Source organism: Rhopalosiphum padi, chromosome 1, assembly GCF_020882245.1.
Source record: "Rhopalosiphum padi isolate XX-2018 chromosome 1, ASM2088224v1, whole genome shotgun sequence".
In the NCBI taxonomy this organism is placed as follows: Eukaryota; Metazoa; Arthropoda; class Insecta; order Hemiptera; family Aphididae; genus Rhopalosiphum; species Rhopalosiphum padi.
Window position 1 is genome coordinate 52,862,402 of NC_083597.1, and position 17,933 is coordinate 52,880,334.

General features: G+C 26.9%; 1 pseudogene; it reads left to right on the plus strand.

Annotated features, from left to right (window-relative positions):
* The first annotated feature begins 10,384 nt into the window (after positions 1-10,384).
* LOC132918027 (uncharacterized) lies at positions 10,385-17,730 on the plus strand (annotated as a pseudogene).
* The last annotated feature ends 203 nt before the right edge of the window (positions 17,731-17,933 follow it).

Here is a 17,933-nt window from a genome sequence, read left to right on the forward strand (position 1 = left end):
AAGTATTAAAACTTTAAAAATATAAAATACTACTTGTCATAAAAAGATGTTAAACTCGACGAGACTAGAATTAGTCTTCTACAAATGACGACGATTGTCGTTTGCCACGGATAACAAATATTATAATAATATGATAGATCATATGTTTTTTTTTTTATAAAACTCTTTGTAATATTATAGGATTTATTTTTCCATTTCAGCTGTCTGACATACAAAACTTTTGATATCTAATAAATTACATCCGAAATTTTATATAGCTAAATTATAATGTTATTGTTTCAATAGTTGTTTGATAAATTTTTTCACCAAAAAATAAGAATTTCGACCAACATAATTTTACATTGTACACAATGGTCATATATTGAATATTTGAATTCAAATTAAACAAATTTGTTATAGTGGCGTTCTTAACCTAGTCTACATGTAGTCACCTACTATACAGCAGACAGTTAACTTATTTGAAGTCTTTATTTTTTTTTTTATTTATTATAGTTTACGGTTTGGCTGAATTAAATTTTTTTTTTTTTTTTACATTTTTTAAAAATGTTAAACAGTTTAATCATTAAATTAATATTACATACCAGATAGTTAATAGATTAGGACTTACGACCTACGTATAATAACGACTTACAAAATCAATAAAATTAATTTCGAAATACAAGCAGTTATTCAGATTCGCCTCGTTATACACAAGTGACGATACCATTACCGTCCCGTTTAGGAAAAATACATAAGTAGTCATACTATTTTTCATTGATTTTAAAATTAATCTATAGGTTCTAATTTATATGCTCAGATAGTTTGCGATACTAACATATGTAATATATGCATTTATATATTCTATTATGCTGTGTATATTATATCCTATAGGTGTATAATAGTCAAAATATTTTGAAAATTATAATATATTGTGTAGAAAATACAAACATTAATAATTGGTCAAGTTTTCAATAATAACTAGTAACTACAGTGATTTGATTTTAAATTACTACAAAAAACAAAAATCGGTTGAGGAGAATTAATAGTTATTATAGTCTATAAAAATGTAAAATGAGTATCCAATGTCATCAAAATTCAAAATTCAAACAATTATAGAACATTAAAGTGACTTTTCGGAAAACTTTTTATTTTTGTTAGGGATCTCACGGGAAACATATTAGTCGGGTAGTGGCCGGTCAAAACTGTAAAACGCTATTTATACAATTAATATATAAACATAAATTATTATTATACAAAATGATGGGTCTGGGAATATGACTATTATGTATTTGCGGTCTCACGTATTTTATGCATCGCGCGTTTGGGAATAATATATGTAGGTACATAATATACGTCTCCCGGCGCGGCGGGTAGCAGATTGTCCATGGTGCAATAATTAGTATGTATTTATTTTATGTCTAAAAAAGTATAAGACTCCAAAAGTATAGAAAATCAAACTCACGTAAACATTGATTTTTTGATGAAACTTAGTTGCGTCATATTTAGTGTCCAAACGTGCAGTAATCACATTGCCAACGAAAGAACAGTTTTTCTCGTCCTTCTTTACCTTGTTTCGAATTGAAGATATTAAGATATTTCATAAAAATAAACTGAACGGAACGGCATATGCGTGTAAAATGTTATATACTCATCTATTAAAGTACGGTTTATCTAACAATTTGTACGTCTATTTTTTTTCTCCGTTGAAATTATTACAACTGTCAATTGTCTCCGACGAATAGCGTAGATTGATTATTGCCATAGATGATTGACGCCGTGTCATGATAGATTAGATAAAAAAATTTAACATTAGATAAGCTATATTTGTTTGCGTGGTATTTTTTCGTGTCTACTTTTTTAGTAAGCTTCTTAAGATCTGGACGATCTGGTTGAATTGATGTAAGAGCATTGCAGTTCTTAGTAATTCTGTTAGATGATCATCAGTCAAATTTTAACGATATTTCGACTTAATTATTTTCATTGTTGAATAAAGCGATTCACATGAATACGTCATTCCGAAAATTGATATCAATTTTACCGCACAGTTTTTAATATTTGGGTATTTTAATATAGAAATATGCTTCCAAAATTCCAGTAGAGGGACAATTGTAAACAACAAATTGTAAACAATTTTAACAACAATATAGTTTTATATTTTGTAATTACTAATTTGATATGTTTATCGGATGTTAGCTATCTTTATTACTTTTGTGGTATAAAAGTACAGATCAGATAATTTGGCTCTTGATATAATTGCATTAATATATGTGGCTCGCGTACATAGTCATGTTGACCACCGAAAAAACTATAAAGTATAATGATTTTACAATTATGTAGTTTATTTTCTGTTTGTCATGAATTCTTGTAGCAAAAATGATCTATTTGGTGGTAAAAAGTAAAATAAAAAATTTTTTCAGATTTTGCCATAATATCGGAAAAACAAAAAAACTGGAATTATTACACTATATCCTTGCATAATTTCAACCCGGAGGAAGATTGGGAGCATCAATACGAAGCTTACCATCTAAATACCAAGTTTCAGTGAAGTGTCGCAAGGATATGTTTGTTTTCTACTATATTTTTTTGAACAGTAGTAAGTACAATATATTATGAATATTTACTTAAATTGTATTTAACTTTTATGGTTTTTTTCATATAATATACTGACTATGGTTTTAGGTGTTCTTTTATTTTAATTTTAATAATACATTGATAAATTACCAAATTTTTCAATTTTTTTTCTTGTCACATAGCTATAGGTTGTCTTTGTGTATGTTTAAATATTATATTTTTTATAGTTATTGTGCTGTTTAACGTTCTTATATAAAAGAGAGTGAGAAATTTAAATGGTAGCCATCGGACAGAAAGTTAAACGGCACGTCGGCACTATACTATAATCTTCTTGTATAAATTTTTTAACTGAATAATTATGAATATAAAATTTAAAATTTATTTAAATTCAAAAATAAAAGAACACCAACACAGATTTCTTAAATATTAAAATTGTTTTTCTATAAGTTTAAATTACATTTAATCTGCACATTAGTTGAAGTTTTATAGGAACCCATCATGTGGCTGGATCATGCACTACCCACCGACGGAGAATTAGTCATTGAGCTGATGGAAATTGTGTCGGCTATTTAATGCTTTTCTTTTATTAGCTATAAGTATAATATTATATAGCCCGACAATAATTATAATCCATACCTACTTATTATTGGATAGTATTAAGGTAGGTTAAAATATAATAAACAGGTTGTTACAATAGAACTTTACATTTTATTACACATTACAAGTATACAATATACATACATGGTAATTAAATAACAATATAGTATTATAATATTTTACAATAATTTATACATAATAATATACTAATATAATTTATTATATTTTAATTATAAAAATATTAAAGTACTAGCATTAAAATTAGTAAACTAAGCATACTGTGTTCAAAATTTAGATTACTAGATTAAATTTGCCCTGCGGAACTACTTTTTTGGAATGACTAGTATGCCATTTATTAGCAAGTAATTTGATTGGGTCATTTTCACCAGTACGCAATTTTTGTATTCCACTTAAAATTTTATTTATTTCTGTACACCAATGGTGAATAAATAATTTAATTATATATTTTACTATTTTTAGGGTAAAATCATTTTCATGTGTAGGACAACATAAGTCACTTATGTTTAAATTCGACATTATTCCAGCAATTAGAGAAGATTGTAATTTTTGGCGGTAACAAATTGAAGGTAATACATCATATATACATATATATATGAAATGATTCTATTAACTACTGAACAGAACGAAGTACTAGGATATTTTAAATTTAACTTTGTTGGTTTATATTCTCTAGCTGCTATTAATTCATGATCGATGGAAAATTTATCACTACACATTATTTCAAGGCAACTCACACAACCTTTTAATATATCCTTATTAAGTTTTTTAATAATGAAACCGGAAATATATGAATGGGTAGCAATTTGTAAATGTTTAATTGTTTCACTAAGTTGAACCGTTACCGGGCAAGGTAGACTGCAATAGAATGTTGGTGTAGCAGGCATCTTTTGGTTAAGAGTGAAGAAATTTTTGTGTGTAGATAAGGCACCTTCTGTAAAATCTTCACAATTTGCATCTGGTGAATGAGCAGACACCAAGTTGTTCAACAGCAATGTCTTATAGGCCATAATAAATGACCCACAAGTAGGTTTGCTGCATCCCAGACTTCTCAATGCCCCAAATAGGTTTTCCAATGGATCCTGATTTAAATGAAGAGGTAATAATGACTTTATCCCTTTAGAGGATAAGAATTTGTACAAGTATTGAAATCCTTAAAACAAAAATAGTCAGTTTAGTACTTGTATAAATATTTAATGTAAATTATATAGTCAAACAATTTAATGTTGAACTAAGTACCTCTTATAGTGGTTATCCAATTCTTAATTGTAGGAACACTAACTGATTTCTTGGTTTTACCAACAAACAAAGAAAGAACTTTTAAGCTGTCTGCCCACAATTTGTGATGAACTGAGTTCTTTTTGAAGGCAGTCTGGAAAATTTTACCATCTACTATTTTATCAAATGATCCGTTTAAGGAGTCAAATAGCTTGTCGAAAAATAATAAAAGAACAGCTGTATCTACTGCAGATGAATCAATAATGTTTTAATCTATAATTAAAATTTTTATAAATTAATATATTAATGAATTTCAACAAATAGTATTTTTGGTAGTGGTACCATATGATGCTATCTAACTCAATTAAACCAAAATTATTGTAGATCACATATTGAACCATTGCCTACATTGACTTTTTATTTAACTCACTTGCAAGGAAATTGAGAACTGCAGACACTCGTTGGCTGAACACCTGAGTTGCACATTTAACTTTCATTTTAGTGATTTTATGTGGAAGTATGTGGCAATCAGTTAATCGGGGAAGCATTTTAAAATCTGGTATTTCACCATCCACCTTATACAATTGTATTAAATGATCCCATTTTGCTGTGCGTTTAACCCCATCAATTGTAAAATTCAAGTCCTTGGTGAGTAAATTGTTTCATATACATTTCATCAAGTGAGGAACATCAAACAAATGAACAATTTTAACCCTTTCAAATATGCCGTTTTTCACAATTTCAACTTCATAAACATCATCCCTATAATCGCAATTGGTTTGAAGGTAATAAGCTTTTGGTTTTGTTTTTTAAAATGCTTATCACTCCTTCATTTGCTTGCCTTTGATCAGAAATTGTTGCTACTACTTGCAAACCAGTTCCGTGCACTTGGCGAACAACCTATTAAAAATTGTTTGAATATACAATATTGTACTGTGCAAATTATTTAAATATATAAAATTTTGAATTACTTCTTTCAGCTGTTGCACTAGTTGATGTTGATTTGTAGATCCTTGACAAAACAAATATGCTACAAATTGTTTGAATTTTTTTTTAATTCCTCTGATCATAAATACAAGGGCATGATCAGCCAGTTCTTGGTTTTTAAAACTACCACTATCAACAAATCCATCAATTTCATCTACCCCTGGTGTGTATTGTAGACCACTACTTAGACAAACTTCATCGAAGAGTATTGAGCAGTACCTACATATTATAATAAATTTTAAATTAAATGTAATTAATTTTTACCAATGGCTTTAAAATTTTAAAATTTTTTAGATTGTAATAACATAATTAAAATTAACCTTTCAACAGGCTTTAGTTTTTTCACATTTTCTTTCAAAATATTTATAACATGAGGACAAATTTCTGGTCGAATAGAAACACTGGCAAGAATTGTGTTTAATGTTCGTTTGCTAGGTAATGTGAATAATTTTGATAGAAGTCTATAACATTTTGGACTTCTTTTGTAAAGAGATAAAGATAACATTTTTTCATCAATGGTAAACCTATGAACCACGACTTAATTTATTAGGTTCTCGTAATTGTAACCGTGTAAATAGAGAAGCTGAGGCAGTCATTTTATTTGAAAATTTTTCTGCCAAGTAGCTATCAGTCAAATCTTCGGTTGCTCGTAACCTCTCTTAAAAATTTGTTTTTGAACTTCCATAACGTTTTGCTTTTCTAATAATTTGTGTTGTATAAGCATAAAATTTTTGACATTTTGGAGTAAGTTGATTCTTTTTATGGACTCCAACCATTTTCAACAAACCTAATAAAAACAAAAAATTCTTAGCTCCAACATAGAATTAAATAAAATATATAATTGTTAATCATAATAAAATTTCTTTTAACTGGTATTATATTTTTGTTTGCTGCTATTTTTTTGTACAACAATTCTGGTTACTTTCAAGCCATTACTATCATTGTCTAAATCTACAGAACAAAGTTTTAAAGCAGCTCATTTAAAAATTGAAAAAAGCAAAATGCATAGTTGAAATATAACAGTAACCAGTAGATATATTAATTTAGCTATAAAAGCGAAAATTTAAAATTCAATAAACATACCAATTAATTCATCATTTTCATCGGGATCTAATAGATTGAAACCAGATAAGTTAAACTTGTCATTAACAGATGCAATATGTAACACATTATCATCAGACAAACAAATACTATTGTTGGTAGTGGATTCACTGTTTACTATAATAGAAAAAAAAATTTATTAATTTAGTAAGGTACACTTTTTTAAAGCAATTCTTTAATTGTTGATTTGATTTAAAATATTTTAAGTGTAAATACCTAGTAATGTGTCATTAATATGTGCCATGTATAGGTAGAGTTGGATAGGCATTGGCATTAAGCTTTTTTGAACCCGGGCTAGTACAATTGGCCGTAAAATGTACATGACAAATACGTTTTTTTTTTTATAAACCATTTCAGGGCTTATATTTTCCAAACCAACTAGTTGCATCCATTTCAATAATCGAAGTCGGTGTTGTCGTGGATTAGGGAAACGATGTGTTACAACATCTACAAAAATATTTTTAACTTAACTTAAACATAAATAAAAACCAGTAATCATATATTCATATGTTATAACATCAAAAGTTATAAATATTAAATACAAAAATAACAGCATGAATAATATTTAAAATCATAATACATTAAATTAACAAACCTTTTGCTTTGCATCCCAAAACTGAACATTGGTATGGAATTTTCACCATTATTGATAAATAACAGTCTCAAACTCTAGGCTCGTAATAAACCACAAACAGAAAGTCAGAAACTAAAGTACTGACGGTAAAACAGTGAACAAAATGTATAAAAAAAAAATAGATGAACGTTAAACGGACAAACGGTAATACTATTACTAATAAACTGCAAATAGTATAGTACCATTAGTACCATTTATAGAGTAATTACTCTATGGTAGTATGGTACATTGGTACCATTACACATTTATAATTTCGTAAATATGGCAGAGTCGTAAACATAGATAAGCATAGGGGTTTTAAAATAATTCCAGGTTTACGGCAGTTATTTTCCAAATTATACGCGCAAGCGCATTAGGTATTTTATGTACTGCACATAAGCGCTACCGGTGTATGGTACCTATATAGAACCACAGAATAGAACTACGTTGTCACAATTATTGCTACATATGAGTGACAATTCAATGTATTATATTATTATTTACTTATATTAGTGATTAATAATATTATGGGTACTTATTTGAAAATTCTGTATTGTCCCGTTATTTTCCTGTAAGTTGTATAATATTATTAGTGTTGTGTATCTACTTGATTGACCGCCAATAGTTACAACTTGTATAATACGAGGTTCTGCCGTTCCTTAACTGTAAGTTTAGTAACTGCATTTTTCATCGCATTTTGATAAGTAATTATTTAAATTTAAAATATTTTAAATTGAAACAATTCACTCTACAATTTTTTTTTCAGACTAGTTTTGAGCTGACTATTGTGTATACAGTCGTAAATAGTGAACCTAACCATATTAGTTATTTTGGTGAGTACAGGTATATTATAATTATTTAAGTTTTAAGTATTTGTATTTAATTATGTCATACCATACTCTCAGTAAATCTACTAAACGTAGACGATTTTTAGAAGAAATAGAGACTGTAGATTTCCTGATGGATAATCAACTCGAGTTAAAGCATCAACCAAGTACATCTCATGACAGTTTTTCACTACCATTGGAAAGTTCTAATTTATCTGATTCCGTTGATAGTACTTCAAACAATTTGTTTTCATTTGAAACGCATCTTAATTATATTTCAAATAATAGTGAATTCTTGTTCTGATACTGATGAGTCTGATAATAATGAAATTGATATATTTAATGATGAACAACTAATATTGAATTCATTAGCTAAATGGAAAGTTAATTACTCTATAACATCTGTAGCTTTTTCTAGTTTATTAAAAATGTTTAATGAGCATAATTGTTTTAATAGTTTTCCATTAGATTCTAGAACAGTTATGAAAACTAATAAATCTAATATGACAAATCAAATTCAAACTGTTAACTCTGGCTTATATTATCATTTTGGAATATCAAATGGTGGTTTAATGTCAGTCTATGATCTAAGTGTTTTTGAGGAAGTTATTAGACTATTTGTGGGGATTGACGGCTTACCACTTACAAAGAGTTCTTCTAGTACTTTCTAGCCAGTTTTAGCTTATGCTCGTTATCCTCTAAATAAACTTAATGTATTTATTATTGGTCTTTATTGGGGGAAAGAGAAACCTCAATGCAGTAATTTATACTTAAGAAGTATGGTTGATGAACTAAAAAGTTTATCCTTAAATGGTTTTAAAACGGAATACGGAGTAAAATTTGTAGTATTAGATACAATTTGTTGTGATCTTCCTGCTCGTAGTTTTATTACACGCACTAAAAATTTCAATGGCTATTTTTCATGTTCAAGATGTGTTGTTGAAGGGGATCGTGTTAACAATACTACATGCTTTTTGGGAACTAATTATTCTAAAAGAACACATACTGATTTTTTAAATCGTATTGATGATGATTATCACGTCACAAACGACATTTCTGTACTAATAGAAATACTGCATATTAATATGGTTAATAGTTTCAGTTTAGACTATATGCATATGGGGTGCTTAGGTGTTATGAAAAAACTAATTTTATTATGGTTAGGTATGATTAATAATGCTCCATTATCTGTTTGTATACAAAGTCGAGATGTATCAAATATTTCTAAACATATTTTATCTTTTAAACCATTTGTAACAAATGATTTTCCTAGAAAACTCCAGAGATTAAATGAAATGGCTCGATATAAGACTACAGAATTTAAATTTATTTTAGTGTATGTAGGAGCAATTATTTTAAAAGGGGCTATAACTGAAGAATGTTACAATCATTTTATATGTTTACATGTATCGTTTAAAATTCTATTATCACCTAATAGTAATAAAAAAACTTGTTGATTTTGTTGAAAAACTTTTAGTATATTTTGTTGAAACATTTGAAGACATATATGAGGCTCAGTTTTCATCTCATAATATTCATAGCTTAATATATTTAGCAGATGATTATAGAAATTACAGTTCCTTTGATAATTGCTAATGTTTTCCATTCGAAAACTTCATGAAATTTTTAAAGGTAATGGTCAGGAAACATAAGAAGCCTTTAGAGCAGGTCATTAATCGTTACAGGGAGTTTTTAACATTCAATGAGCCAGCTGTTGACACAGATCAAAGTAAAATTATTTATAAAAAAGAACACTGTAAAGGTGCATTAGTTGAACATTATACTAGTCCTCAATACCAAATAATTTTTAAAAACAACATTAAAATTAATATTAAATCTCTAATTTATATAGGTTTTAAAAAACAAAATAAACTTTGTGTTTTTAAAGTATTTAACATTTGTTATGATCCAACATAAATAACACTGTGTTTCTATGTAAAAGCTTTAATCAGGTTAGATAATTTTTTTGTAAATCTATTGATAGCTTAAAATTAGGTATTGCTATAGTTGATGATTTATCAAAAAATTTTACTGCTATAAATATTGAACATACAAATTTTTGTAAATACATGATAATATTTGATGATCTTAATAATGTATTGCATATCCAATTATACATTCATATGAATTTTAGAATTAGATGAACAAATTTAATTTGTATATAAATTGTTTGAATTTTAAATGTTAACTTTGTTAAATCACATACTAGGTATTAAGTATTAGGTTTTTAATAGTTGTACATAATTTTTTTTATATTAAATCTGGTAATATTGTATTATAGAAACATTTAAACCTATAATTTTGGAAAAAATGTTATAAAAAAATATGTGTTGTTTAATTTGTATTAATAATTGTTGTACTGTATAATATGTATAATTTATTGCTTTATAAAATTAATTAAGACATTAATAACAACTATTGCATTTACTTGGAATAGTTTCATATATTTTTATTGAAAAGTTTAAAAATCATAATGAATACATATTCAGTTGTAGAATTTATTGATGACTGTACAATTGAAGCTGTACCAACCAATTGGATAAAAAATGGTATGTGTGCATGGCCTACTACAAAAAGAGATTCTACTCTTAGAAAGCTGATAGAAAGAAAAAGTCTTCCAAATGACATAGAGTATAATCAATACAAAATTAAAGTATTAAAAACAACTAGTAAGTGATAAAAGTGGTATTTCTCAATTTATTCATTTAAAATAAAGTTAATATTTTGACTTATATTAAATTTATTTGCTACTCAATGTATTGACATACCTAATAATATTACACATTTATTGACATATTTTTATATGAATAGATTCATTAATAAAAGCAAAAGAAATGACTAAAGAAGGACTTACAAAATCTGATATATCATCTGCTGAAGATTATGATTTAAAACATAAACGTAAATGCAAACAAAAAACAATACTTTCAATTACTATGGAATCATTATGTCCTACTTATTCAGGTATTGCATAGCTGTATAGTAAATACTAAATATATATTTATATATAAGTTAAATAATAGGGGGGTAGTAAATGTTTAATGTGATTTGTAATGCTTAGCGTCTGAAGATGAATCCAATGACAATTGTAATGATGATATTGTTACTATATTTCAAGTCAATGAGCCACGAGTAAATGGTTGGTCACCTTCTCTGAAAAAATTAAAAAGTAAGTTTAATAAAAACAAATTTAATGTACTTAAATTAAACATAAAACATAATATTTTTACAATAACAATTACTTTTCTGGTTTTCAAACTACAGACTCTAGTAAAAATAAATATTTATATTTAAAACCCTCAGTTTCCAGACAACTTTTATATGCTAGCACTGACAAGAAAAAAAGTATGAATTACTTATTATTGTAAAATACTTGGTGAATTTAAAATGAATATTATTTTATACTTAAGATATTATGTCAAAACCTATAACAAATGATAAAACAGATATTGATGATAATATATCATTTGGAAGTGACGACTCCATAACAGCTCTACCATCTGAATCACAGTCAGGTAAATCTAGTCAATTTGTTTTTCTATAATTTTTACTTAAAGTGTCTATACAAATTAATTGTTTTTATATACTAGAAGAAATTCAGAAAAATGTAACCAACGAAATGAATATAATATTATCAATATAAAAACAAAAACTGCCACAAGCATCACACGTGATTGATACACCAACCACATTATCTACTTCAGGTTAAACAAATTGTCTTAATAATAGGCATATATCAAATAAATTACTAACTAAAATAAGAATAACTTGGGGATAAATAATTAAAATTAATTTATATTAAGTTGTATTCATTTTTTCAATTGGTGTCATTCAATCAAATAGTCTTATTATAAAATAAAGTCCCTATATTTACTGCTTTAATATCATATCAATGATAACAAGCTGGGTTGTTCCGTAGCTCCTTGAATTTGTGTGTTTTATTATGGTGGTTTTAGATTATTTTAAGAAAGACATAATTGTGTTTTGTGAGATGGCAATAATTAAATACACAAAATTTGACTTTGAAGAAAAATAAAAGATATTTTAAGAAAATACCATATATTTGCACATTTCTTAGCATTTTTGTTGCATTTTAGTATGTTTATAATTGTAATATTATTGGTCTATGCAGGGACGGCGCTAGGGTAGGGCAAGTGGGACATTTGTCCTGGGCCTCGCGCTTTAGAGAATATTATCAAGGCCTCGCGTTTGCTCCCAATAAAGACACTCAAAAGTAAACATAATACAAAAAACATGAACTAAGAATATCTAAAATTAAGTATTATCGTGTTACGTGTAATGTTTTTTTTACAAACACAAATTGAAAATTATTTTATTTATAGTATGATGATACTTTTTTTTATTATTATAAGTTGTCGCCAATTATTAGTGGTTTCTCCGTAACCGATAAGAAAAAGACTCGTCGATCAACCGGTCGACACCGCAGTACGCATTGTTTATACAAAATAATTATAAATATAATTCTTGCATGTATCAATTTTTTATTATCTTATCTTATTTATTTTTTGATTTGGTGAACAAACAATTACAAACTTGCAAATCACTTTTTACTGAAGAACGTCTGGCAACGGCTGTCAGGCGGTACTGTAGCAATAATAGTTTTTATTTTATTTGAATTTCGTAAGGGGTAAGTGGTAAGTAGACACAATTTAGAATACACGGAGAGGTTCAGCTGTGCGTGGATGGGGATTTAATTTTTATTTAAATTATTGTAATAATTAAATTAAATAATTTTACATATAATAAAAAATGTAATACAAATATTTTTAATCATGTTAGATTTCTTGCTAAACTAGGTACCTAAAATTTTCTGTTGACCATAACTTATGATGGCTAATAGTTTTACTATAAAATGTTATTATTTGTTATATTATTTAATTTAATTATGTAACAACTAACAATCAGTATATTTGATCTAAAATATATTATAAATAAGTATTTTAAGTATTTACTTTTGCCATGGTTAGAAATTGTTTGTATCTTTTAGACGTCATCTCTCTCAATTCTCAACTTATATTATTTAAATAAAACGATTACCTGGTTTATCTATACAACTATACTAACAATAACTAGCCGCAGTGTTGGGTAAATAACTTTTAAAAAGTAATAAAATTACGTTAGGTACTTGTTACATTAAAAATTTTTATTTAAATTACCTACATTCGCATTACCTACCTAACATTATTTTTATCACGTTACATTACTTTTTCTTTTCAAAAGTAGGGTGTTAAATTAACTTTACTTTTTTATTATTTATTGATAAAATAGATCAATTTTTTTTACTATAAAAAATGTTATACATTATACCTATATAAATTATGTAGGTATAACATTAATGTTGTACATTATTAATTTTATAAATAAACAGAATGTATAAAATATATTATACGCCGTATATAGATAGAAATTACAAATAATATTATTTCGAAATCAAAATTTAATTAATTGAATTGTAATTTGTTTTGGACATTGTAATCCTTTTACGTTTGTTATAAATTATTGTACTTCATTTTAATAACGTAAAAAAATGCGTTACTCTGCACATTAATGTAAATTTGAATAAAATGTAATGAAATTACTACCACCTTACTAGAAAAGTAATTTCGATACAGTAATTTGTAATTTGAGTTACGTTAATACCCAACACTGTAACTAGGTAATATAAATTCAAAAAAATATTAATTTATATCTTATTAGGTACCTAGTTATATTACCTATGAAAAATATTATATTAATAAATAACATAAAGTTTGTACTCCGAGTGACTTATCCCCTTTCTCACGAAATATAATTTTACTTTGACTAATACCCAACCACACGTATAAATATCACAATAACTGTGAAACATGGGATAGACACACGTATTTTTTGTATTTTCAGTGATATATAGAATACAATGGGACGAGATCGCGATAAATTTAGGAAGTTTGAATCAGGATGTGCAAAGCGAGAAAAGAAAAAACAAAAAGAAGAGTTTGTAAAAAAGATACGTGGAAGTCTTGAAAAATTTTTTCCAACCTCCAACAAAGTAGAGACCACAAAGATTAATGAAAAAAATACATTGGAAAATAACATAGAAAATAATTTTGAAATTGATGAGATACTAAAAAATGATAATACTGAAGGATGCTTAAATTTTGAAGGTGAAAAAGTTGATGCCACTGAAAATTTGTCACTTGAAAATCATAGATTGGATGATAATATTATAATACATTTTTCTACTAATATAAATAAATTAAATGATGATCACTTGAATGAAAATAAATTACATTTATTGAAAGATCATGCGAATTGGCCAATCGTAATGAATAATAATACAAAATACGAAATAGTTAAATTGGGTCCTTCACGTGTAATAAATCATAACTTTCCAATTACAGTGCAAGATGATGGTTCAAAAAGGAAATTTTCAACAAAATTATACTACCGTAATTTAATTAACGGAGAACAAATTAATAGATTTTGGTTAATTTACTCTAAGTTGGAAGATTGTGTATTGTGTTACTGTTGTAAATTGTTTAGTACCAATGCTAATTATGATAAAGAGACTTCATTAAGCTCTAAAGGTACCAATGATTGGAGACACTTATCTGAAAAACTTAAAACTCATGAAAAATCTATTTCACATTATAAGTCTGTCGAAGCCTGGATGGAATTGAATACTAGAATATCCAAAGGGAAAACAATTAACCAGCTAGAAATAAATATAATAGAAAGAGAAAAAAATCATTGGAGAAATGTATTGAACCGAGTCTTATCAATAATTCATTATTTAGCCATACACAATGATGCCTTTAGGGGTACAACAGATGTTTTATATGCCAAAGGGAACGGGAAATATCTTGGTATTATTGAAATGTTAGCAAAATTTGATCCGATAATGGAGGAACATTTAAGACGAATTAAAGACGAAGAAACTCGTGTGCATTATTTAGGCCATGATATACAAGACGAACTCATTCAAATTATGGCAAATGAAATAAGACAAAAAATAATAAGTTTGATACGAGCCGCAAAATATTTCACTGTCGTAATGGATTGTACACCAGATATCGGACATCAAGAGCAACTTACAATTCTCATACGCATAGTAAATATGGAAGAAAGTAATGAATCTGATCCAACCATACAAGAATATTTTCTAGACTTCATAAATGTAAATTCTACTACTGGATTAAATTTATCTGAAGTTCTCCTTAAACAATTAGAATTATATAATATAAATATCGGAGACTGTAGAGGTCAAGCATATGACAATGGGTCAAATATGGTTGGCAAATACCAAGGAGTGCAGACACGTATTTCAAATATAAACCTCAGAGCTTTTTTTACACCATGCGCAGCTCACAGTTTAAATTTAGTTCTCTGCGATGCGGCAAAAAATTCTACAAGAGCAATTTCATTTTTCGGTACAGTACGCCGTGTTTACACCTTATTTTCGGCTTCAACAAATCGTTGGAGTATAATTCAAAAGCACTGCAAATTATTTACTGTTAAACAATGGTCCGATACGAGATGGGAAAGTCGACTAAACAGCGTGAAAGCATTACGATTACAATTTCCATGTATAATAGAAGCTTTAGAAGAAGTATATGAAACGGCAAATGATTTAATGGCTAAAAGTGAAGCTAATTCATTATTAAACGAAATAAGTAGTTATGAATTTATACTTAGCCTTATTATTTGGTATGATATTTTAGAAAAGGTGAATATTGTAAGTAAGAATCTTCAATCCCAAATTATGAACATCAGTACTTCTACAAAAATGGTATACGGTCTTTTAGAATATTTGAAACAGTATAGAATAACAGGATTCGATTTTGCAAAAAATATAGCAAATAAACTGGCTTCAGAAATAGACATCCCAATTATTTTTAAGTGTTGTCGTGTTAGAAAGAAAAAGAAGATGTTTAGTTATGAACATGACGATGAATCAATCTCAAATGAGGAAGATCGTTTTCGTATTGATTATTTTCAAGTTATTGTTAATCAAGCAATAGAATCGATTAATAAACGTTTTGACCAGTTAGAGTCATATTCGAATAACTTTGGTTTTTTGTATCAAATAGGTAAAGTAAAAACTATGGAAGAAGATGAACTACTAAAATATTGCAAAGATTTACATTTAGTATTATCCGATGGTGATCTGAATGATTTGGAAGGACTTGACTTATTTTCTGAACTTCTTATTTTTCGTATGATGATTGATGACAATACAACTCCGCTTATAGCTCTTGGTATTTTAAAAAAGACAAATGGTTCATTTCCTAATATATCTATTGCTTTAAGAATCATGTTAACAATACCAGTAACATCAGCTTGTGCTGAAAGAAGTTTCTCAAAGCTTAAATTAATCAAAACGTACCTGCGAAATAAATTAAGCCAAGAGAAACTTTCAGATCTTGCACTTATATCTATTGAACAAGAAATATCTAACAAAATTGACTATCAAAATCTTTTAGAAACTTTCGCTTCAAAAAAATTAAGAAAAAAATTTTTTTAGTAACATACAATTGCACAAGTAATAAGTATACTGTATAATATACAAATAATATTCAAGTGTTCGTATTATTATTATTATTATATATTATTATTATTATTAAATCAACAAAAGTTTGTTTATCATTTTACATTTTCGTATCCATTTTTTTTCACAATCGTTCCTATAATCAATATTATAATAATTTTAATTTAGGGCCTCGTAATAGTGTATTGTCCTGGGCCTCGCAAACCCTGGCGCCGTCCCTGGGTCTATGTCCTATTTAAATAACTTTTTGGGTATTTATTAATATTCCTATAATATTATGATAAACAAAATAAAACTACAAAACTAATCTATTAACTATTGAATGCTAATTGCTTCATAAACATATTTTAAATATCTTTATAATAAAGTATAGTTTCTTACTATACAGATCGTGATTTTCAAAAAGAGGTGCTGTATGATTAGCTTATGTAAAACATGAACTTAAAAGACTTGTCAATAATCAAATGGACATTGCACAAAGAATTGAATCAATTGAAACACGTCTTGAAGTTAATACCATTTCAAATACAAGTAGCAACTGTAATAATACATCATCATTAAATGAAATAAGTGATTGCATTTTACCATTGGATAACACAACAGACCTTGATACATTCAATGACAAAATATCTAGAGATAGAGCCTTTCAAATTAATTTGGTAAGAAAACAATACCTACACCATATTTTCAATTTTCAATTATCAATATTGTTGATTTGCCTATAGATATCTATTATACTTAGAAAGTTGAATAAAAAGTAGATATTGTTATTTTTTGTTTCATGTAAGACTAATCAACTGAGTTATATTGGTGGAAAACATTTCAAATCGATGATGAAAAGAATTATGAACAAGCTATTCTCAGATGAGTTATTACAATACTTTTCATATTCTGGAAAATCTGGAAAGAAGTTAAAATTTTCAAATTTAGCTGTTCTGTAATTTTAGGTAAGATAATTTAAAAAATGTCCTTACATTTAATGATTAAAGATGTTTATAATTTCAATATGTATTTAAATAGGTATAATAATTTAGCAAATATTATGTTTTAGATGCTGTTAAACAACAATCCAAGTATAAAAATAAGGTTTCTGAAAATGAAATGGAAGAAGTGATTAAAAATGTCCTAGCTCAAGCACCTTTTAATATAAAAAGGAAAACACAAAAATTATAACCTACCATTTGTAACAATTGCAATATTATAATATTATTATATTTAATATTTTTATTATTTTATTATGTAATCAAATATGGTATTAAGTTTATTATATATCAATAACAGCTGCAATGTAAAAATGTTAAATATTACATGTTGTAATAATTATAATAAATTAAACAATAACTGTTCAAATCTTATATATTTTAATATTTGTTATTTATTGTTAGTCAATTTTTTTAATTTTTAAATCTAAAATTAAAATTAATTAAAATTAAAGCTATAATACCTATAATAGGTATAATATAAGTAATGATTA